The sequence below is a fragment of the Equus caballus genome, chromosome X, assembly GCF_041296265.1.
Source record: "Equus caballus isolate H_3958 breed thoroughbred chromosome X, TB-T2T, whole genome shotgun sequence".
NCBI classification, from domain to species: Eukaryota; Metazoa; Chordata; class Mammalia; order Perissodactyla; family Equidae; genus Equus; species Equus caballus.
The window spans coordinates 7,350,196-7,375,920 of record NC_091715.1 but is presented as its reverse complement, the minus strand read 5'-3'; the positions used below and the strand labels follow the sequence as shown (position 1 = coordinate 7,375,920).

The 25,725-nt window shown below is 39.7% G+C and overlaps 1 protein-coding gene across 6 annotated transcripts in view; it reads left to right on the top strand.

Annotated features, from left to right (window-relative positions):
* MID1 (midline 1) overlaps nt 1–25,725 on the top strand; it is a 346,750-nt gene that overhangs the window by 203,644 nt on the left and 117,381 nt on the right. The window contains exon 1 of one of the 6 annotated variants that reach the window (XM_005613975.4): nt 18,473–18,766. The exons of the other annotated variants lie outside the window; for them this stretch is intronic. The gene's annotated coding sequence lies outside the window, so the exon portion shown is untranslated. Of the gene's footprint in view, nt 1–18,472; nt 18,767–25,725 lie in introns of those variants that run through there. 6 annotated transcript variants of the gene reach the window in all.

Sequence of the window (25,725 nt, the reverse complement as noted above, 5' to 3'; positions counted from 1 at the left end):
TGGCCTTTTACCCAAATATCTTATTTTTTGAAAAGGATATAATATTAAATATCTGGATGGGTTAAAAATTTCCAACATTTACCTATAAATGTTAATGTTTCCATTTGCTAAATTGCTGCATAAATGCTTTAAAAATTATGTTACCATTGACAATGAGACATCATCTTTATCAATTTCAAAAACACACCACTCTTTGGAGTTGAATCGTTATAGCTGCTTTAAAGGAAAAATCTCCCCAGCTGGGTTCCTTATCACCACCTTTCCACAAGACTCTACATCACTGAGCCTTAAAGGCCCTTGGTTCATTTCTTCACACCTTGACCTGCTTGAATTCCTATGTCACCAGCACTCCCTTTCTAATGGCCTCCGGGCATGCTAGCACAGCAGGGGATTCTCCCAAGGCCCTTCTGATTTGGGATTTGTTGGCAAGTACAAAGTTTGTCCTTAGATGAGATCTGTATCTTCTCCCTATTGCTTTTACCCGTGTTTGGCTCCCTCTACACAGCACAGAACATGTGCAGTTACTCTGTTCTCTGACAGCACTTCAAAGATAAAGCTAACAGTGCCTTCTGGGGGCATTTTTCCAGGTTAAATATACCCATATGTGTTTGATTTGGACTCTATCCTTTAGGATCAAGTAATGTTAGTAAGTACAAATGTCCCACAGTTAAATGATCTGTCCATGGGAGAGACTCACCTGATTGGAGGAAAGAGACACCACTCGACTTCTAATACCCAGTGATCTTAAAACCACTATTTAAACTCTTGCTGCCTGGATTATAGAGACTTTGGCTAGCTTACTTTTGGAATGGAAATTCTGAGTCTTTGCTAGTGAGTGAGCAATAACATGATGGCAGGCATCTAGGTACTAAGAAAAATATCATTAATGGACAAGGTTTGAATTTTGTTCCTTTGCTTGTCTAATACTCCATGGATATTCGCGATACCTTGTTGATATGTGTTACAGGACTCAAGATATTAATCAAATAAAAGAGTCCTGAGATGGAAGAGAAGAAAATAGGGGCAGATAAGTAGGAAAAGAAGGGAATGAGGAATCAGGAGCTTTCTTCAGATACCTGGGAAGTTGAAGGTACCTTAAATTATTTTGAACGTCTTAAGAAATGACATCATTTTTACATAAAAGACTAAAACTCTGGAAAATACACACCGTGTGTTGGCAGTAAGATGTTTAGAGGTTGACAGATCATGCCAGTATCTAATGAAAAGTCAGGTTGATAAGAGCTAGATCTGAAACTCAGAGGCGTGTCTTGTTACCCGTCTAACACAGTACTTGGCATATACCAGGCACTCTATAAATACGTGTTGAGTAAATGATAGAACGAGCATATGGTGGCAGAGTGATGCCCTGAATGGCGTTGCTCAGACTAATAGGCGTCCCTATGGACTGTAAAACAAGTTTGTGGGCTATTTTCATTATTTCAGAAAACTCAAAGGAAATTGTACAATCATTACTTTTAAACGATTCCTTTCTTCAGATGCTTCTAAACCTGGGGATTTGCGAAATTAAAAGTGAAGAAGTTTTTAAGAATGTTGTGCTAAGTGAGAGAAGCCAGCCATAAAAGGCCACATAGTGTATGATCTATTTATATGAAATGTCCTGAATAAGCAAATTTCGTAGAAACAGCAAGTAGATTAATGGTTGCCAGGAGCTGGGAGGAGGGGAGAATCGGGAGTGACTGCTAATGGGTGTGGCATTTCTTTTTGGGGTGATGAAAATGTTCTGGAATTAGATAGTGGTGATAGTTGCGTAGCTCTGTGAATACACTAAAAACCACTGAATTGTACACTTTAAATGGGTGAGTTTGTGATATATTTCGATAAAGCTGTTTTTAAAAATGATAAGCACAGCACCTAGCATTAAAAAAAAGAAGGGGTTCACTTGCTAATTGTTACGTAGATTTTATCCCAGACTAAAATACTCCTATTCCATCTCTCTAAAGGGAACAAGCAGAATATTCCCGCAACCATGGAGAATGGAGGTGGGCTCTGCTATTGGTACTTCCCTCCTTCCTCATCCCCAGTAATTAGGAAAAAGTGGTGTGTGTGTGTGTGTGTGTGTGTGTGTGTGTGTATAACTGTAACAAGGGCAGTGCTCAGAGCCAGGTCATGAGACTTGTAGGATCTCTGGACAACCCGCTCTCTTAGGGAGCAAAGTTTCAAGCTGTTTGCGCCATTCTCATGCCACATAAATCTAAGCTAGAGGTCAGAAGCTGGTTCATAAAGGCCAGATAGTAAATATTTTGGGCTTTGGGAGCCATCCAGTCTCTGTTGAAACTACTCAACTCAGCCATAAACAACAGGTAAACAATTGGAGGTGACTGTGCTTCGAAAATGCACACTGAAATTTTACTTTCGTATAATTTTCACATCACAAAATATTATTCTTTTGATTTTTTTCAACCACTTAAAAATGTGAAAACCATTCGTGTCTTGTAGGCCACACAAAACAGGCAGAGGGGCATAGTTTGCAGATGCAGGCTCCAGGCTAATGGCTTAGAAAGGTATTCCACTAATCAGCAGGTTGTTGTGAAGCATGTTCAATTCCTTAAACCAGTGTACAACTTGAAGCACTAAATAATGCTGCATTATGTTTAAAGTCCGAGCTATTGAGAGACTAAATTGCAACAGTCAACTTTTTAGCAAATTATGAAAAATCAGCTAATAGGATCTTTTCTAAGGAGTATTTAGAGTACAATAATGCTAGCTTGTGTGGTTTTCAGATTTTTATTTTTAAGTCAGGGAAGCTATGAAATCTTGAACATAGGCCATTAAGAAGTCTGCCAAGGCTGTGAATTTAAAGCTCTGGGAATTTTTCATTGCCCCTGGCTGCCGAATTTTAACAGCAAACTTATTCATTAAGTTCACATTTTTTTAAAGCGATCAACAGTGGTTCTTTATACTTTATCTGCATTTGATACACTTCCAGAAAGATGATCTTTAATTCGGCTAATGAGTGCATCCATTGTTATTTTAATGACAAGTAATTGACAGAAAGAAAAGCTCTTCAGCAAGCGTGTCTCTTCAGTCTGGAAGTAGAAGCGCCCCATGTGCCAATCCGTGAAGGAGCAGTTGGCGGTAGATGGCTCCTAGATGATGCAGCCACTAGGACACTGGAAATACTTTGTGGGTAATGAGCCGGAAATGCAAAAGGAAGAAAACAGTTTGAAATATGTTGGCCATTTTATATTACACTTTTTGGGTTTATTTTCCAATTTGAGCACAGTCGGAAGTTGAAGAACGTGGAGATTGGGGGAGGTCTGACCCGCTCCACGCAAACCCCAGAAACCCCTGCCTTGGCTCTATCATAGAAGTATTTAGACCTATTAATTTGAAGAAAAATGAAGCCTGTATTCACTAGGATCATAAATAAGAGAATTGAGGAGAAAAAGCAAGTGTTAAGCATCAACTTCACTCTTTAACTGATTTTTTGATGCATAAATAAGTCAAGTGCCCACTGAGGCCACAGTTCTCAGCAGACGTTACAGATATCCAAGATGACTTAAACATGGCCTCTGTCCTCAGGGGGCTTACAGTTTATTCAACTTTACAGAAAAGACAACAGACATAGCCTAACAAATGTGGCAACTGCAGAACTTTCTTCGTAATCCTAAAACTCTTTCCTTGTTCTTGGTCAGAGTAATGAATACAGCATCCTAATGTCAAATGATTGTTTCCACATCATGCAATACAGTCATGCATCCCTTAACAACAGGGATACATTGTGAAAAATATTGCTATTACTTTTTTACGAATGAGGCCTAGAAAGATTTAAAACATATAGCAGGTAGCAGAGGCGATAAAATATTGGGGAAACCAGGTTCAGCCACATCTGATGCCTGATCCCCTTCCTTCTCTTTGCACCTTAGCCCATGACTTAGCGATCACTGCTTCTATCTTCCCTACAGAAAATTTAGGAAAATTAAGGCGTGGAAGAATATTCAGACTTACACTTATCTTCTTCATAATCCTTTGAGCAGCCCATTATAAGAAAATGAAGGTATTAGGGATGTAGAGAGGCAGATGAAATGTTCTAGATGGAGAAAGAAAAGTTCTAAGCAGGTAAAAGATAATCCGAGTGAAATACATCAGATGGATGCATGAGCTGGAGATGTTAAGCACTAAGTAAACCAGGTGGTGGAGGGAGGGAAGATGGAGAGCACTGAGAACTTGATCGTTAAGTGGAAGGTGATGAAAATCCTCCTAAGGGACAATTGATCAGAGCAGGAATCAAGAGCTAGGACTTCACTGGCAGGATTGATTGTAGATTCTCAAAGGGTTGAGAAGGTCAATGAGAGGCCCACGATTGGAAACTTTATTTGAACTGATTGTCACTGACAAGGGTCTGTGACCTCAGAGACAAACATTGCCAGGATGCCACCTATTGGTATCATTTAGATATGATTGTAGAGTACAGAAGGGAAGGTGTATTAGTTTACTAGCGCTGCGTAACAAATTACCACAAACTTGCCACTTAAAACCACACTCATTTATTCACTCATGGTTCTGAAGGTCACAAGTCTGGGTGGCCTGCTGTGTTCTCTGCTCAGGGTCTCGTGAAGCTGAAATCAAGGTGTTGGCCAGGCTAGGCTCTGATCTGGAGGTCTTGGGGAAGAATCTACTGCCAACCTCACTTCAGTTGTTGGCAGAATTCATTTTCTTGCGGATTTAGGACTGAACGCCTCCTCGTTTCCTTGATAGCTGTCAGCTGGGGTCCACTCCTTCTTCCCAGGGGCTGCTTGCATTCTTCTCACGTGGCCATCTCCATCCTCCATGCAGCAACGTCACATTGAGTCCTTCGCACACATAGGATCTCTCTAAATTCCTGTTCTGCCATCAGGTGGAAAAAGCTCTCAGCTTTTAAGTCCTGTGTGGTCAGGTCAGGCCCATCTGGATCATCTCTCTCCCCCAATGTCAACTGTGCTGTATAACACAACACGATTAGGGGAGTGATATCTCACACTTGTAGGTTCTGGGGATTACGGCATCTTTGGGTTGCCATTTAAAAAATCACAGCTTTGTGGGCAGTTGATCCACTCTCTCCCAGGGTGAAAGGGCAGATGAAAAACTCTATGGCTTTTCCTTCCTCCTGACACTTGATTCTTCCTGCAAGGAAATCTGTATCTTTGGGCTTTCTTTTCTCTTTGTGACCACCTCCGAGGTGTTGGTGCCAAGAAACTCTGGAGGGAAGATTGTCCATCGGTTTGGGGCAATTTAAGATTGTCGGGACGAGGCATGCTGGAGGCTCAAATAGCACAAGAGGGCAGCACAGAGCAAGAGCTGGTAAATGTTGAAGTATAGACTTCCCCGTCCTAGGCCTTTCAGAGATTACCCACTCATCTGTATTCAAAGCATTTTCTCACCCAACGTGTGCCTCCTAACCCAGACCCCATTAAGTCTTTAGTAAGAACATGACAGATATAACATGTGCTGACCATAGTCATAGCACAAAAAAATCAGCTCGCTGAAGATCTTCTTCTTGGAACCTTGGTTTCTCCGAGTCAGAAATGGACTGGAATTCATTCAAGGATGAGACATTTAAAATGGAAAAATTCTTCTTTTGAATTCCAGTGACGAAAAGACCACTATTTACAAGCCTGATGCTGTAGCACAGTGTTTCACAAACTGTTTTCATTATTGATCCCCCAAGGAGGCTTTTCAAACATTTTTTCCTAATCATCCCCCTCCATGAAATTTTAATACTACAACTATATTATATATCTATTTATGTATATTTGTCTTTTGTACATAAAAAGAATAAGGTTTTTTGCCACCAAGAACTAATTTTCTCCTCCTTGGAGGCAATATCGCCCTCATTGGCAATGCATGTTGTAATGGGAAAAAAGAAATTGCTCGCATTTTAATATTTATTAAATCTTCAGCTTACATGGTCTATTTGATTTGGCAAGTGGCAGTAATACTTCAGTTCTACTAAAAGGTACTTAGGATTAATCCTGAGAAATCAGAAGAGGCTTTGAACATGAAAAGTCACCTAATATATTATATTTAAAATAACAACTCACAAAACTAAATGTAGAGTATGATTCCATTTTTGTGGATAAGATGTATAGAAAAATAACTAAAAAGATCAATGTAATGAATGCTGCTTCTTAGTTGTTAAATTCTTTTCTAGGCATTTAGCTTTTGGGAAATTTATAAATGAATACATATGACAATTGTGTCAAGAAAAATACTATTAGAAAAGTTAGCCATTCTCCTTTTTGCCTTCAACATTTAGGATTAATGAGCAGTGTAAACTCAATCATTCACATGTAGCAAAAGGAGAAATATTTTGCATGGCCCATTCATGACTCCTTCAGCTCTCTAGAGGGCTTCATGACTCAAAGTTTATTGTTGCATTCTTCTTAATTCTGGTTGAACGCATGTACATTGTTTCTGCAAAGAAATACCACCTCCTAAAGAGTGTTTCTTCTCTTCTAGCAAGGTCTTGGTGTCCCCAGAGCCCCCTTAGTCCTGTTTACTTTGGATATTTCAGGAGTTACTATAGGATTTAACGGTGGTGAGTCTTTAAGCCCTCTTGTAAAATTCACAAACTGCCTCTAATCTTAGAAAAATGTCAGGTTACACTTTTGAGAGGTTTGGGAATTTGACATTTTGTAGCCCAGTTGGGGTGTAGGCTGCTTCCATTCTGAGCACCTTGTTCCAATTTCCGTCAGAGGGAATTATATACAGGTCAGGGCTGAGAGCAGGTTATAATTAATGGGGTGGACAAGTGGATTTTTAGTGTTTCATAAAATAAAATGGAAATCACATGTGCTTGGAACTGTTGTGTGTTTTTAAATATTTACATTTATTCTAGTAAACATTAATTATAACTGATATATTTCTCCTGTGAACTTGCTAACTGGGAGGTCACAAGTCATTGTTCACTGAGTAGAAAGGATGGATGACAAGCTAGTTATAAAAAAAACAAGAGTACTTGGGGAGATATTGGTGAGTGAACCTGTGGAAGTAATCCAGTCTTAGGTTTTTCTCCTAATTTTCTCTCATGTTTAAAGCACCCACTTGCCAATATGATCCAGATGTCAGTCCTTCTAAGGGAGATTGGGGGATACTTAGCTTGTGAAATTCCTGAATGGCTCCTAGTGAATACGTATGACCAAGGCTTAAGTATTAGGGTTTTTTTATTATTAAAGTTTAGCAGTAGTTGAAGCACTCCAGAGTCTTTTTTACATTCATACATCAGAAATTTCCAGTTCTTTGTGGATATAACAGCAACACATTGCTGAGGAAAGAGATCTTTAAGAGTCAGAAAAACCCCGATTCTAAACTGGACTCTGCCATGTGCCAGCTGTGTGGCTCTGGGCAAGATGCCTTAACTCTGAGCCTCAGTTTCCTCGTCTGCAGAATGGGGAAAATCATACCTACTATTTAGGGTTTGGGTAGGGATTAGAGACAATTTATATAAAGTGCCTGACAAATTGTAGGTACTGAAAAAAATGTCAGCTATGGGTATATGAAGGAATGGTCAAAAAAAGGAAATTTAAAGGAAGCCTTATGTGAATTGTATTACATGTCAATCATTTGTGTGTTAGGTCTATTAATGCATTCTTTATTCTTGCCTAGAAGTCTCCAACTTCTCCAAATAAATGTTATTTACATTAAGTTAACAAATCCCCTTACAGATATTCTTTGTCTTGTACAGTAAAGAATCAATATGAGCACACTGTCTTTCAGGATATAATAATTAACTAATTCATCATAAGAACTTTTGCCCTTTTTAAGGAAGCTATTTAGGTATTTGATGGAAGGGCAACTTCACATAGAATTAGCAGGTAACAATCTACAGTACTTCCTGATGCTGCTTCTACAAATGAGCCAGAGGAGTGTTTGGCCATTCCAAATGGGATGGGGCTACTTTTCCAGACTCTTGACCAAAGTGTCATATCCACCCAATCAACCTGGAAATCACTGTGGTGACAGATGTTGGCGCCCAATCACCCTTGAGTTCTTTACACCGCTTTTGAGTATCCCAGTTTCGAAAGTCTCTGCAGAACTCTCCAAGGTTTTGGATCTATAGTATTCCCTGAGGGATCCCTAGGAAAAAAAGTGCCTATATTTTGGGTGTCATTACTCTTCTTCAGGGCAAGACTTGGTGAAAAGATAGTGTGAGAAGACAGTACAGATGGAAAGACAAAATGAGCAAGAAGAAAAACCCGTTGATCGTGGAGATCTAAAATATACATACTCAGCACCTATATCCTCAATATATACTCAACACATTTGTGCCCAATACATCTTAGTCGATAAAATTAATACATAAATGGGTATATTTATGCCTTACAATAAAGTCCTATTTTTAGGATATAACAACTGTACCATTTTCAAAATAGTCATTGTCCGGAAACACCAACACTGCCACTAAATTTGGCATCATTGATCTACCTATAAGGAGATCTTTTGTAGGTTCATAAGTGAGATATGGCTGATCTCTTCAGCTTCATTCAGTCCTTTATGGAAATCTTTGTGAAAATCCTATTATGTGCCCAGTAGCTAACAGAGTTTCTGGCAAATAATAGGATCTCAGTATACATTAGCTTTTGCATAGTGCTGCACTGAGGATGAGTGAACGGTAACGCACCTCACCCTCCCCCCAAAAGGTGTATGTGTGTGTGAGAGAGAAACAGAGAGAAAGAAAGAGAGTCTCTACTTAGAAAGAGAGTATGAGCCCCCCAGTCTTATCTTCCTAGATACAGTGCAGGGTATTTAGAATTGGAAATGATTTTAGCTCACATTTTTCCAGTCTCCTACCCCATGCAGGAATTCTTTCTACAATAATCTTCACCAGGAAGCCTGATGTAAGACTAGAGGTCTCCTTCTCTTGGGCAATAGTGTGATTCAGTATGGTGTTACTATTCGGTAGCTCAAGGTTGAATGGTAGAAAGGACTGTGGGAAATTGGAATGTGGAGCTCAAGTGAGGGCTGGACTGGTTGTGACCATACTGTGGGAGGAGGACATTTGGGGCCAGTTTTGAGCCACCATTATGTTCTACCATGAAACCTAAATCCCAGCACTTTCTCAGTGAGTTTCAATATGTACATCAAAGGAATTTACATAGTCTTTAATTTGTGTTAATAAAATTTACTGGAAGTATTATATTAAAATTATTCATTGTTTACACTTATTGAACGTCAAGTAGAAAAGGAGGAATTTTTGTCAGTTTCGTTTAGCATGCAAACATACAAAAACCTCAGCTTAACCTGAGTTTTGCCAAAAGAATCAAACCTCTCTACAACCACAGTTTTCTACATTATACTTTTCCAAGAGGTTTGAAATACAAGGAAGAAGGCAATATTATGGATTAATGTAAGAATTCATGGTCCTAGATACAAATATACATTCAATTCAATCTCTTAAATCTATTCTATTTATGATTAAAGAAAAAAAGATCTTTATAATGATGACCTCAAGGAAAAATAAAATTTGGAATTACCTAAGAACCTTTAAATTAGATCCAGCATGTGGTTTGTAGTTATGCAAGTAAAGTGGACTCAAGCATTTTAGGAACATTTCAACGAGGATTAACAAAAAAAAAAAAAAGGTTTTCTATTTAGGGTTCAGTTAACCAGAAAATTAAATTAACCAGCACTCTCCCATTTCCAGAGAATTTCAATTAATTGAAGTTTGACTGTACTTTTATTGCAGTCTTAGTTCCCACGTGGAAATGAATTCCATTTTCTGACTTATTTCTTGGAGAGTTCTTAGCACAATGAACACCTTAAATGAACAGCACAATAAATGTTTTTAATTATTACTATATATCTATCGCTCTACCTACGTATATATGATATGTATAGATAGAGTGATAGATAGATAGATAGAGAGTAGAGAGTGGGCTGGCAGAGGTGTTTGTGTTTAAAGAAAGATGAGTAGTTAATGTTCTCACTGTGATTTGACGTCTATCTCCCTCTCTCAAGTACACTTTTCCCCTTTCAAACCTGCCATTTAGAACTGAGAAGTATTTTCCTAGAAATAGAACAATGCTTTCTACTCTGTTTCTTAAAGTAGTACACAGAAGGAAACGCATCTTGGTAAAAATAATTTATAATGAAATTATAATGTTCTGCTAAAGATAACCAGGAAGTGAGGAGCAAAACCCGTCAACTAGCAGAGAGGCCAGATGGTCTTTTTTTTTTATGCAGTCACTAAGCAGGAAATTTTGCTTGATTAAGAAGACACTGGTCTTGATTTTCATTCAGTTTTGAGGGCTGTGTTTTTTTTATGGCATTGTATATGTACTCACATACAACACACAGTTTTCATTCAGCCAATTGATCATTTGTGCCATTGTAAGCAAGATTTGCTGATGAGAATGTGAAGTCTTAATGATAAAGAAGTAAATGGGTTCCCAGGTCTCGGCTATGAAAGAACTTGGAATCTGCCCACTACCCTACAAACCCTCGATCATTACCATCTCCATCATATTGTTGTAGGGTCTGGTGTTTTGTTTTGTTTTCTTTTGATAACCCAGAATGGAAGAAAGGCTGTGTACCACAGTGGCTAACTAGGGTTTTGTGAGATACAGGGTAGACTCAGGGGGGGAAATGGAGGTTTTGGAGTTCAACACTCCAGGGGGCAAATGTGCATAAAGGACCTGAGTTTAATCCTCGGAGCTGCCAGTCAGGATCATGATGAAGAAGCACCCATGCAAAGAATTGCTTCTGGATGCTGATAGGCAGGGGTGGGAAGGGGGATCAGAGCGCCCCTATTTGGACCGTGGTGTTTTGGCAGTTGATTTCAGGGGAGGTTGCCTGGCAGTGGCTTGAGCACAACAAAGCTTTCTTCTGGGAAGTCACCCTGCCATCGTCTTGCACCCTTTGCCCAGCGCCCGTGGAGTAACCGATTTCCCAATTCTGTATTCTAAGGAAGAAAATGAATAGAACGTTGTGAAACGGAATATTTGCATCCGTTTTACAAGAGAGTCCCTTGGAGGAATTTGTGATGGCAAGAATAGATTTAGACAACTGACACAACTGTTTGGAATGGTGCCCTGAATCATGTCTGCTGATTTAAATAAGGAGAAGCTAAAGAAACTACGTAACAAGGGATAACCCACCTATCTTTACCATAAAGATAATAAATTAGACATTAAGAAGTGTTTTTTCAAAAATGCAATGCTTTCTCATATAATTGTGATACTTTCTCCAGTTAACGTTCGTATTTATTATCAAAATAAATATATCTCCACTTTAAGATAGCTCAGCCACCTTGAAATGTCACTCTTAAAGCTAGATATTTTTTCATAAGTGAATTTTTAAGCCCTAGATTACATCTCAAGTATTGAGTCTTTTCAATTTCACCTTTTCTTGTATTCAAAAAGCCAGCTTCCTATACAATTTGATTCAATGAAAGGATAAAATATACAAGATGAAATGCACACTTATTGGCTTAAAATGAAACTTTTTTTAGGACTCAAATAATCCTAATCAATGAACAAATAAGACACAAAGCAAAACAACAACAAAAACCCCTTAGAGTTTAATCCCTAAGATCACTCCTTTTAATGTTAATTCCAAGGTAATGTCTTGACATCCTGTTTTATAAATTACACTTATAATTTCTCTCAAAGATACAGCAAAGAAACATATTTGGATAATGCAAGAAAAATCTCTCGGAGTTTAGCCTGCCTTGAGAGTATATTTAAAAAGACATTAGAAGCCTTGTAGCATTTATGGGATTTGTTTTCATGTAGATTACAAATATACTTTTTTTTACATATTCTTTCTGCAGAATTATCAAGCCTCTGAAGAAACATTTTAAATCTTGGTTTTTGGGCCCCAAATCTTTGGGTTGGAGTTAAGTCACCCTCTGAGAATTACTTGCTTTATAACCCCCTCCATGCCTGCCATGCCATCCTCTCCTAAACCTTCTTATTTGTTTCACTGTGGAGTAGCTGGCACCCACCACCCGGACTCCCAGGCCCTTCCCTTGGCCTCTGCTGCAGCTGCAATAGCAACTCTTTATTCTCCCATAACAATTCCCTCTGTGGTCTCCCTTCTTGCCCCTTCTTAAAGAAATGGGCTCTAAAAATCATGATTTGGCTGCTATTGCAATTGTACCTAGCCAGTTAATTAATTTATTTTGAGATACCTTTTGTTATTGTTGTCATTGTCAATAAGATACCAGTAGAGCTCCCAGGCAATGGGATCTTCTACTTTTAACTCATCTTTGATCCTCCAGCCATGAAGCCCTGGCTGTACCTGTTCATTTCCCTCTGCACTTCTTTTCTCTTCCTTCCTGAAATTTCTTCTCCTGGAGAGGCAAAAGCAAAACCAATGACTCTTGAAATGTCTCTATTAATTTTATTCACACCCTTCCCTGTACCCTTGACTGCATGTCCATAGTTACTTTCAACTTTGGGCTAACATCCTGCCATCAAACACTCAGACATTTCGGGAATTCTAAATACCATAGTTCCTGTTTTTTTTGATCCACTGTGTGATTGTGGCTTTTCTCTCTCAAATTTCATTGCTAAAATCAATAAAGAGTTCACTGCTTTCCAATAATTTGTCACTTTGTCTTTTCATGTAAGAAATAGTACAAGTTGGGTTTTAATGTCCTTGAAAAAGAAATCACTCCTTAAGGAAAACTGAAACTAAACATTTAACAACTTGAGGAATTAAATCACAACCCTCTGCCCAAATGCTGGAATGTTTTGTACTGATAGTAAGACGTTCTTTGGTTGTTTATTGACAGAGGAAAAGTCAAAATATCAAGAAAGCCTGCACAGATAGGAGCAGAAATATGTTCTTGGCTGAAGTAGACCTGCAGCCACGCCTCCACCTTCTATCATGTCATCCTTTTTCTTTCTTTCATTTTATATATGGTTCTTTGAAATTATCATATTTTCTCACCCATTTCCTGGTTTATTTTGTGTTTCCCTCATTAAAATGTGAGCTCTCCCAGGGCAGGCCTTTGCTCTCATATTTACTAGTGCATTCCCAGTGCCTAGAGCAGCACCTGGCACACAGCAAGACCTCAAAAATACCTGTTGAATGAAAGAATAATCAGAAAAATGACCTTCTCTCTGGTTTTATTCCAAAAGTAGGTCTAAAATTTTTTTTAAAAGCTTAAAGAAAGCCAAATTAGTGTACATGTAGGATTTCTAATGTCATAAAAGTAACAAAACTAGCTTACTCTTCTTTTTTTGAGGAAGATTAGCCCTGAGCTAACATCTGCCAATCCTCCTCTTTTTTCCGAGGAAGACTGGCCCTGAGCTAACATCCGTGCCCATCTTCCTCTACTTTATACGTGGGATGCCTGCCACAGCATGGCTTGCCACATGGTGCCATTTCCGCACCCGGAATCCGAACCCGGGATCCGAACCTGCGAACCCCGAGCCGCCAAAGCGGAACGTGCACACTTAACCACTGCGCCACCAGGCCGGCCCTAGCTTACTCTTCTAAACTCAAAATGAGTTTAGGTTAAGAGTGAAGAGTTGAAGTTGCAGACCAGATACAGGCTGATCTGGGACTAATAAGGAAGTTATTAAGGGCTCTTTTTATTTGGGCAAAATCGATGGGTGGGGCCTACCTGCTCTCTGCTGGTTTTCCTGGTGCATCAGCTGATGTTAGAAGATGGTGAAAATGAGGAGTGTGACTTTTTTGCAGGCTCCTTTTACCTCTGGTCTTCCATGGCTCAAAGGTCATTCAATATCAAGTTAATTGCCTCTACCGTAACTGCTACAAAGCCAAATGGTGATCTGATTTCTAGTGACACTATTGGCCAGATCTCCAGGAGATAGGAGCTGTGTCTGTTGGGAAATAATTCTCCATGGATCTCTCATGATCTGTACCTGTTGTGAGTTGAGGTGCTCACGGCCTTTTTTCTAGACTGTCTTTTCAAGGATGTTTGTATAGCGAACAGCCTTGGGAGATCAAGGTAGAGTGTGTCTCTCCAGGGAAGAAAGCAGGTTTGTTTGTTGTCCAATATAATAAAGATAATATCTCTCTCCTGCATAAGTGTTGGACAGGTTTGCTTGCAACCCGTAATAAAAGATTTGGGTTTCCTAAGCTTGGGGTTGCACAGCTAATGCAAACCCCCTGCATATGCGGCATGCGCCTAGGATGCTCTATGAGACTTGGGGGACAAAAGGAACTGATGTGAACATGAAACACATGATGCTTGCCGTGCCCTGACTAAAAACATCCTTTGTCTTTGATTCAAGGGTCTCGTGTCTTCTGCCAGCATCCATGAAACTGGACGCTAACTGATTAGCTTGCAAGTAGGAAAAATCTGAAACCCTTCACTGTTCTTGATAGTCTCATTTGCCCTACTGATGCCAGGGTCCCTTATTTCCTGCAAAATCAAAAATTCAGAGGATTCATATGGGACAGGGAAATCTTCAGTGGGGTGTAGAGAACTGAAGCCTCGAGATCATGGTGGGAGATCCACTGGCAATGAGTAGAGGTATGTTGAAGTCTAGGAAGTAGATGAAATTGCCTATGTCAAGGCTATTATTAAAGAGTTATCAATGTTAATAATAGGAATACTAGTTTATTTATTAGTCATATACTATTCCTTCACATAAGATACTCCATGAACATTATTTGAATAAATAAATGGTTTACATCCTTCCTGTTTCCAAAAGTGGTTTGAAGATATTTCCAATAAAAATACAGACAATTAATGTATTCAGAGAAGAGTAGGAAGAGATGATTCAAGACAAGAGAGGAAGAATGATGTGAAAGCTACAATTTTGCCAGGCACTTTTAAAACTTTGCCTCACTCAATCCTCAAAGGATCCTTTGAGATTGCTCTCATTGTCACACTTTACAGATAAGGAAACTGTATAAGATATGAAGAGTATCTGTGAGTATAAGATATGTTGGGTAGCTGGCTCCTGTCCGCCTTTGCTAGGAAATGGCAGAGCCAGGGTTTGAACTCAGGTTTATCTGGTTTCAAGGTACGTGTTTCTTTGCATGACACCACACCGATAGTGTAACCCCAAAACTAGACCAAGGACAGTTGAGCCTGCTGGGCTCAGAGCTTAACCCTGAGTTTTCTGACGACATATCAAAGAGAAAGCCAAATGAAATGCATTATCTAGAAGAAGAAAGCCTATTAGTTCATCTCTCATCTCACAATAGAAGGAAAAGATGGGGAAAGAAAAAAAGAATAGTAGTAGATCATAGAGAAGAGAAAAAAAAGATTGCAATTTTAAATGCAATGCAAGATAGGACATATTATTTAGTTTTCTGAACCCCTTTTAGCTTAGAGACTGCAATAATAATAATTATAATTCTTATGTGATAAGTCCAATAAACTATATGAGATCTGATGATCTTATTAAATGTATCACCATTCTAGCAGCTTTAATAGAATTTGCATCAGAAGAGAAATACAAGATGATGCAAGCATGACTTGACAGCACAGTCTGTTATATTAATGTCAGCTAGTCAGTTGCGGTGATTGTTTCTCAATGCAGAACCCGTTCCGTAGCTTCTCTGAGAGTTTTTGAAAGTTCTATTTAAGAGTGTAAGTTAGAGTATGCTGTGAATGGAGAGACATTTTTTTTTGTAAAAGATTGAATTTCTTTAAGAATATATGCTATGTTCAGTTATTTAATAAAAAACAGTATCTTATTTTAGATGGGGCAAAACATAGATCTAGAAATTTCAAGAAGTGGATCAAGGGTTGAAAAGTGAGTGATTTGATGTGATTGCAGTTTTAATTTTATGATGCTTTAAAGCCATATGTATTAATGATAACGTAATTTTACGGCCCCAGACTTAAAGATCTCTTGCTGCTTGGAAAACTAGTTCATCCATTAGCATTTAAATCTGTTCAAAGTATTTTTGCTCGAATTTCTCCCAAGAAGCCTCCTGCCTTTGTTCTGCACGGGCACACAGTTCCGATGCTGTTCTTAATATCCTGTTTTCGTTTGTCAGCGCTGTTGTCCTTTTCATTGCCATGTTCCCATCGGTCCTCTTCTCTCATGTGGTGCTTTACAATAACAATTCAGAACAAAAGAGTCACTTCTCTTTCTGTTGCCTTAAAAAAAAAAAAAGACTTCATCCCCTGACTGTAGGGCTTCAGCGATCACGGGAAATGTTTAAAGCGTGTTCTTCATAATAGTTAACCAGGAGTTGTGAATAAGGGTTACTTTTCTTTATTTTTTAAGATGGCAAAGTAGCTTCAGGGTATTGTGAGCATGAGGTTTTTGTGTGTGGCTAACTTTGAAGTTGAGAGAAAAAGCAATTTCCTTTGAGAAAAGGAGCTATCATATTTGAGAGAATTTCCCAATCTGTTCATATAATAGGAATCAGTTACTATGTAACATTGTCATCACCTCAGTGAGTCATGGGACAGGAGTAGTTGTTCATGTTGTCGAACTTAAGCTTTTCAGTGTTCGGAGAACAGTAGTGAACTTCTACATTGACCATCATCAGCAACTATTTATTGATGCATTTTTCTCCTGGTGGATAATAAGTGGGATGGGGAGCGTGTGCACTTTCTCTGCCTTCTAGAGGAGTATCGTATGAATGAAGTAAGAAAAGCTTTTCCTATATGGCAAGCGTTTTTCCAGATGGAATCTACATGCTCCAAAAATCCAGCTCAATTGGTCTGTCCTTCAGAGACTAGATCTCTTATGTCATTTTTCCTAATTTCCAGGTAACCCTTTTCAGATATGAGCTAACATCTGCCGCCAAACCTCCTCTTTTTGCTGAGGAAGATTGGCCCTGAGATAACATCTGTGCCCATCTTCCTGTATTTTATATGTGGGAGGCCTGCCACAGCATGGCTTGATGTGCAGTGTGTAGGTCCACGCCCAGGATCCGAACCCCAGAACCCCGGGCCACCAAAGCAGAGCATGCAAACTTAACCGCTACGCCACCAGGCTAGCCCCCAGATGCTTTATTTCTTAACATAAACTGTAAAAGATATGAAATGTCTGAGACTCTCCAACAGTGGGAAATTTCCTTTAGAGATAATCAGATTGTGTTCTTTAGAAGATTATAAAATTTGTTGTTGTTTATCATTTTCTTTTGTTTTTGAGGGGTGGAGTAAATGTTTGTTTCCTGATGTTTCAACTTGAGATATCCAGGCTGATTTTCCACTACAATGCCAAAATGTTTCATAGACATTTTGACAATTTTAATGTTTTAATGAAAGCAGTGTTTTCAAACCTCTTGATGAAAAGTTCTTTCAAATTCTGTTTGATGATATACATGTGTCTTCTGTGGACAGTGAGGACTTCTTAGGGAAGTGAACTGTATGTGAAGTTGAGAAATCCCTTTGTTTATTGTTAAAAGGCAAATGAAGTTATGATTCGTAGAGACATAAGCCAAGAAAATATATGTTTGCATTTTTGTCCAAACATGTGAAGCGTGCTTCGCTTTACCGTGAGGTGTTGCAGTGTCATGAAAGTAGATGTTGCGACGTGCAAACTGGGCAACAGGAGGAAGCCTCTTGCTCGCCCTTTATCAAGAATGTTCTTTAAACACCTTTGGTGGAGTCCAAATGTCTGGTTTATATGTTGGATCGTGCCAGTTTGCAATCAGCATGGTTTTTCTGTTTTGTTTTGTTTTGTTTTTTTTACACTTTCCTGATGATTTACTTTAGTTGCAGTTTCTTGTCTTGCATAGCGATAAGCAACATCCTTGAAAGAACTGCAGTACAGGACAAATTTTTTTTTTTGCTTTTGGGAAGACTACTTCCCCTTCTTCCTTTAGACAGTCAATTTTTAAAAGACTGCTTTCCATTCTCAATTCACTCTTTCTTTGCCATTCTGGAGACTGAAATTTGGGACACCCATCACGGGTTTGCTGTGTGTGTGTATGTGTGTGTTTTTGTATGTATTATATGTACACACTATATATACACTTATGTATATATGATATATGTGTGCACAATATATACATATATATACGTATATATGTACAACTTGCTTGTATGTGTAGGTACATATGTATATATTTCATACACATAAGTATTTTCAATTATTTATCAGGATAATAGATTGCAATTTAGATCTGTATTTTTGGAGAGAAATTACTCTGCTTTATTATGTCTGTACAAGAGATCATTCTTCCTGAAGTAATGTTTAAAGAAACTTCTTCCACATATTATATTTTAATTCAGAAGATAGACACAAAATTATAAGTATATTGTTAAAAAAAAATTACAAACCAGCATCCAGAGCATAATGTGATCATATGCTCAGTAGGATGCCAAAAGGACCAAAATGCAAGGGAGGCGAGTGCCCGTTGCTGACCCCGAGAGCTGGGCAAGACGGCTTCTGTTGGCAGCATGGAAAGCCGGCATCCAGTGCTCAGCTGGAGGACGCTGACCCGCTGCTGGTCCCTATGAGCAATGAGGGTACAGATCCTGATGCCAACTCATCATTTTGGGGGGCCAAGGCAGTGGGTGTTGATCTGACTCGAGCCGCCTTTCCATTTGATTTGAGTTGAACATTGAGTGGGCAAGGGCATAGGCAAGCCCCTGTGGAGTCCGTGGAAAAGGCGGTTGGAAAGCAGGAGGGAGTTCTGATTCTTCAACTCAGCAACCCTGGCGGGGTGGATGAGGTGGAGCTGGCCTTCCTGGAATTGTCGCGTCGATTTTCCTGTTGTGTTTCACTGTTGACGCTCTCACAGACACACAGGACCGCTCCAGCACTGCCTGCCACCCGCCATCTGGTCTCGGTGGCCTGTCTGTCATTTCGTGGGGCCCCATCCTCTGCCTACGGCGATGTTTCTTCAAAAAGAACTAGGGTGCAGTCCATTGGTGGGTATTCAAGGCAATCTATTTGTAAGAATCTGGAGAGATGCTAAAAGAACTGTTAAGGACAAATGTGCTATTTCCTGTTTTTAGCCGGTTTAACAGTCTTTCAGTTGAACAAATTGCATTTCTGAAACTGTTAAGGGGTTTCTTCACTGTTAAGACAGAGCGGGATCGGGCAGTTGTTCCTTGAGAAATCAGGATTGCTTTTCTGCATTGTCATTTGTGTCTTTTTGCTTGTCTGCTTGTATAAATGAACTCCAGAAGGTGTGTTTAAGCATTCTGTTAAGTAAATTTGGAAGACTAGGTTTCAATTAAAATAACCAGGCAGTGTGACCTAGCTCCTGTTTCTTCTTAATTTTTATCATTAAAGCTTTCATATCCCTAAAGACATCTGCCATGCTTCCAAGTGGTTCTTTTCAGGAATGTTCATTCATTATTAATCAGGTTGCATGGTCAAGAGAGTGTGTGATGATTTTAAAGAATATCCTAGAGATCCAATTACTGAAAAATGAGCATGTTACAGACAGATGTGGAAGTACAGAAAAGATTTTGTGACCATTTTAATTCAATTTGCATGAATTCCACCAGGTGGGTGTTTAGTGAAATTCAGAGTCTTCCCTGGTTTTTACTTCAGGTATCAGGTAAAACATTTTAACTTAAGCACTCCTTAGACTAAAGATGAAATGAAAAGTTATTAAAAATATCTATTGTACTAATTAATTCTTTTAAAACTTGAGGCTAGTGCCTCAGTGCTTATCTGCTTGTCACTTGTTTTTTCAGTCAGTTCCTCTGGTCCCTAAAATTTGGTTGGCAGAAATTCTTAGTGGTCTGTCACTGATTAAGTGAATGAATTTGAGTGTGCTGACAGTCGGAGGTTAACCACAGTGATATTTCAGAGGCATTACCTATAGAATGTTCCGGGATCACTTTTTTTTTTTTACCTGTTCCTACTCAACGTATTGTTTATACTGTTGCTTTAAGAACCCCTTTGCATTTTTACTGCTCTCTGCCATAATTGGGGGTGGGAAATAGCCTCTGTTGTGGTATCAATTTCCAATCTTTCAGAATGCCATTAAATTCAGTTGGATCTCCCTCTCCCCTTTTTCCATCATTTCGTGAGCCTGTTTTGTTGTGCATTTATTGACTCACCTGCATCTCAAATCAGCCAGGGTACTCATCAGTAAAGTAGCATTTGGTAGTGTGTTTCTTCTGTGGTCTTTATAACTCAAAGTTAAATATTAAACTGTGACTGAGTATGCAGACCTTGGAGGCTTGTATTATGTTATTTAAAATACTCTGTTTGTGGGGAATTCCTCTTGGATGTAGCACCCAGTTTTTATTGAGTTTCTGTTAGATAATTTTCTGAGTTGAGAGATTATGTTTGTCTGAGAAGAGAGCAAGTCCATTCTGAAGTTAGGCCCCATTGCAAACCCTGCCTCACAAACTGAGGTTAATTTCCAAAGTTTCACAGTTCCAAAGTTTTGAGTCCTCTGAAAGACTGTATTTCTGCTGATCCAAGATAAAAACATCATTCCACAGTCCTTAAAAAAGTGCTTCACCTATGGTTCTATAATAGGGATAATCTCATGGCAAAAATCCAAACGGCAATAAGTCAACCAAATCTTAATTACCCATGTGAAGAGGGATATAGGAAATTGATTTGATTGTGTTTCTGAAATTTAGGACTCTTAAAGAACTAAATTTATTCATAGCATTTTGGATGCTGTTTGTTAGTCACAATACTTTTAGGAGTTTGCTTTTCCAAACCATTTTAATGTGATTTGGCGTACCACTGTGCAGTTTTGACAATGTGTTGGTCATCTCAGTTATGTTTTGGTAAATTTAACATCAAGCTTAATGTCCATACCCCAGAGGATATTTGGAAAAAAACCGGAGGAAGTGCCTTGGGAATCATCCGGACAGTGGCTGAGAGCCACCTCGTATTAACAATTGACCACAGGCCACCAGTGTTATATCCAAGTTTATTCCTTGGTCTAGTGACTCATTCATTTTTCTCATAGTAATGGCTTTCAGGGCCATACAAAGTGAGGGACTGAAAGTAAAATTATTGGTGGGTAGAATGCATGCTCTTTTTCATATACTCCAAATTAGGAATATGATTATTTTTCATGGAGTATGCAGACATGACATAGAATACATGTAGGGAAGCACTGCGAGATGGGTTTACCTTATGATTAAAATGTCAAAACCTCCATTAAGAGAAATTTGGAATTAAAAAACACATGAATGACATGCTGGCAATTGAGTGTCTCCCTATTCTAGTGGGTGATTGAACTTATAGAATGCACTTGTCTGGAGACTCCTAATTCTTGGTCACTTCTTGAATATATGGATGAAACTTCCATACTCTTGGGATTTTGAGCTGAAAACCCCGCTTATTTGACTTTGGCCGTGGATTAAACCTTGCAATGCATGCCATCTTTACCGGGGTCCTAGGTGTTTCATCAGACTGCAGGTTATCTTCACTGTGTCATGGCGGAAGTCAGGAGAGACTACAAGGAATAAAGTTATGAAATTCTAAAATGAGCTACTGTGCAGAAGGTGGCATGGAGAAGTCAGCAGTGGTTAGACAGAGAGGAAAACCAGAAGGGCACAGTTTCAGTGACACACAGAATGAGAGAGGGGGGGAAAAGAGGAAGGGAGAGGTGGCAAAACATTTACATCATCATTTCCACCAAAATATCCATTTATTAATTTTCCATTTTAAAGAAGTGCTTTCTTCAGAAGTCTTGAATCTGTAAGAAAGTTTCTTGAAAAGATGCCTTGCATCCAGTGCATCCCAGGATGAAGGGCTTAAGTGCAACCTATGACGAAAGATTCACCTGCTTAGGGAAGGAATTGGAGGGAACGTCTGTGAACACTCTCCCAGGGACACGCAGCTAATAAGTGGCCGAGCTGCGGATGATCCTAGATTGTCTGGCCACCCATCCATCTCTTCCCTTTCTCTCGCTATTCCATACTCTAAAAACTGTGGACAAGCAGAAGTGTGAGCTGTGGATTGTTGCCATTCCCAGTTGTTATAAGGGGTTCCCATGATTACCCACATCCTCCTCTGAATGAGGACCAATCAGTCCATTCAGAAAAATGTAGAGCTATAGAATTTTCTGACAATGATATGCACGTGTGATTTCCTTCCATTGTAGTGAAGGCTAAGAAGCGCTTTTTTTTTTTTTTTTTTTTTTTTGTGAGGCCTGGAAATTAAATTATGGGAGTTAAGAAAAGAAAAAGATAACATTTTGCACAAAATCACTCCCCCCACCTCTTATCTGTTTAATGAACGCCTGTTCATCTTCTAAAACCCACCTTGCATGTTGCCTCCTTCAGGAAGCTTCTCCATCCTCTTCTCCCCCAACCTTTGGCATGTGTCTTTTGTCTTTTGTTGCATAGCAATTTGTTAATATTTTCTCTCCCCTGTTGGACCGTAAGATCACTGTTACGGGCCAGGTGTTACCATTACTTGTCCCAGGACCAAGAACCTAGAGGGACTTCAATATTTGGTAAAAGAATGAATAGTATTTTCATTTCTCAAAAAAGATATTTTAAAGAAAGCTAGAAAGTAAACCATGTTAATTTTTTTTTAGGTGAAGAAATGGCGTGTGTGCTTACTAGTAACATGTTGTTGAGTAATTTAACAAAAATGTTATCTGTACCATGGCAAAATCTGTATAAAAGTAGAAAAAATGGAATCCACTATAGATATGAAATCAAAACCCCCTTCCTTTTTGGCAGTATCCACGCAAAAGGTTCAGAAAATTGGCTGAACCTCACTTTGCATTTAGGTATTTTGTCATCACTTAATACAATTAACCAACATTTACAGCTTCGACACTTACACAAAGCACCAAGCGCTATGGCAATAAAAGAAAAAGATCCAGTCTGAGCAGCTGTTGTTAAATCATTCTTACATGAATTGCCCCTAAGCACTCGACTCACATCATTTCCATTGAAGTCAGGGTGAAATCCCAGTGCATATCATTTCCTGTTAGTACTCGAAACTTGTCCCTGCTTGTTGCAGTCTTAACTCCACCATCGTTGCTGTTATTGTCTGCACAGCAGTTTATTCATACTTCCCAGAGAGTGATTTTCATTTATATTTTAGCTGGCTGTAAGTGTCTCTCTCTTCTAATACATAGGTCGGCAAAATAAGATCCACAGGCCAAATCCAGCCTGCTCCCTGTTTCTGTAAAGCTGATTTTGTTGGAGAGCCACACTCATTTATTTCTGAAGTGTGTATGACTGCTTTTGTGTGGCTACAACGGTGGAATTGAGTAGTTGCAACAGAGACTGTATGGCTTGCGATGACAAAAATGTTTGCTGTCTTGCCCTTTATAGAAAAAGTTTGCTGACCCCTGTTCTAGTATATTGAGATCCTTGAAGGCAATGGTTATGTTTTATTTATCAGTATGTTTATTAACTCAATCAACAAATGTTAGAGTCCTGCTGTGTGCAAGGCACTATTCCAGGTGCTGGTGGTCCATCCCTCAAAGAGCAAAGTGAAGAGTCTGCTCTCATAGAACTTATATTCTAGTGGTGGGGCAGTGGGGGGAGATGGAGCAATGAGCAAACTAAGAGAATGTGTTGGTGATAAATGTTATGGAGAAAGACACTAAGATGGGGGGCAAAGGGATTGCCATGATGGATGGATGGATGGTCATGGTGATAGCAGGAGAACTGGTTTTATGTGGGTTCACAAAGAAGATGACACTGGAGCGGAGTCATGTGGATTCCAAAGACCTTGAAAGGAGGAGATGGTACGTGCTTGGCATGTTTGGGGAATCACAAGGAAGCCATGTGCCCAGAGCAGAACAAGGGGTAGCGTGGGAGGAAATGAGGTCACTGTCTGAGTCTGTGTTGTCTGGGGCTGGTTTTATTCTAGTGAATTTCTCTCTGGGTGAGATAGGAAGCCCATTGGAGGGTAGAGCAGAAGAGAGGCAGGCTCTGTCATGTTTTAACGGGATCTTTGGCTTCTGAGTGGAAGATAGATTATGGGGAGGGGGAGGAAGATGAGAGTAAGAAGCCAGGAGACCATTTAGAAAGGTATTGTGATAATCCAGGTAAGAGATGATGTTGGCTTCGGCTATGATTGTAGAGGTGGCATGATGAGGGTGCCAGATTCTGGCTTCTCGAGCCAGCTCAGTGCCTACCATTCAGTAAATGTCTCTTGAATGAAATGTCAGCCAGGATTTCCATTGGGGTCAGCAACGGAATCACCTCTAGAAATTCTGATTGCACCACTCTGGGATGGAATCCTGGCACCTGAGTGAAAAAGAATCCTCACGGCTCTCCAGGCATGGTTGACACTCCTCCCCCGGCTGAGATCCGGCGGTAGGTGCTCTCGTTCCACCTGAGAACAAAGCAGACCGAAATGGCTACATTTTCCCTTTAATTTACATCCTTCTGATGGGAAGACAGAAGAAATTTGATTTAGAGAGAATTCTGTTTTCCTATGATTAACCAAAATAATGATTAATAGGTAAAACCTTTCAATTTCTTCCAAGCCATCTGTAGGAAGAGTTGGCTGTGACCAAGCGGGGATAAGTTTCTCACAACGGCAGCCCCGGGGTTTCCATTGCAGGTTATGGAAAGATGAGTGAGCTTTAATCTTTCGAATCTCAGCTGCCCATCTATTCTTTCTTATGGAGTTAATATTAGTGAATGGCTGAAGAATTTTTTAAGATACCGGGCTTCTATGAAGCCAGTAGCTCTTTAATTTTTCACAAGCTCAGCACATACTTTACACTTTTAATGATCAGTTACCATTCAGTTGATAGCAAGATGAGCATTAGTTTATCCAAAGCAGCGCATGGTATTTCTGAGAAGTGCTGTTTCAGAAAAGGTCAAGGTATTCGAGAAATTGCGAATTTTGTAAATAAATGAAGGTGTGAATACAAAAAGGCTGATTGTCACAATCACTAAACATAGCTTTGGATGTGAAACCTTCCCATAAATCCGCCTGAGAAGGCCCCCCGGAGGGTGATTTGAACCTTGCGTCCACTGGGTGAGCTGCACTATTCTCCCACAGCCGGCAGTGGGCTGCATCTAATATGCTCGTCACTGTTCCGCAGACCTCTGCTAATGGTCTTGAAAGGGAGAAGGTTCAAAGAGGCTTGGTTCCCAGGCCTGCTAATGAGCATGAGGCCTCTTCCCCCTTAATGAACTGGGGTTTATGTGGGATTCTTTCCCCTACCCTTTTTGAAGGGAAGGCAGGCGAGAGTTCACAAAAGCAGCAAGTCTTCATGGCGAGGGGAGCGTGCAGCTGGGCCACCCGAAGGCGGCCTGGAGGGGAGCAACAAAGCTGGCGGAGGTCGTGCCCGGGCCAACACGGCTTTGAGTGTGAGGCTGGACCTCCTGCCAGCTCGGCCTGTCGCTGGCGACACTGACAAGCCCTTGATGGGAGATTTTAGTCCAGGAGAGCTGTGCAAGGTCCTTCAGCGGCCCTTGTAAGTCTCCTTGGAGTAATGCAAGCACTCTAAACTGCTTTCTGAACTGTAATTGTTACCATTGTTACAACTTACCAAATGAATATTGTAGCCGCTAAAATCCTTGTTCTAATTAACTAGACTGCCATTAGTCATTGGTACCCAAGCTCACTACATCCACTAAAAAGGCCCCCAGATATTTTTCTCTGCTTCTTTCTGCCCACCCACGTCCCACTGCTAGATTAGACAATACAATTATTCAGAAGAGTAACAAACACATGCCAAAAACATTGCCTCTGTCACAATCATCTTTGTGGAAGTCAATATTTTTTCTCAGGAATATATTTTGGAGACTGACATCTCATATTTAAGCATTATCATTTCCACTGAAATCATGCATTTGATTTCATACACATTTCATGTACATTCCTCTAAGCGCCTTTCTACTTCTCTGAAGAAGCCTGGTTTAGTGTTGCAGAGTAAAAAGTCCTTAAAACACATATGCATTAACATGTAAGTTCA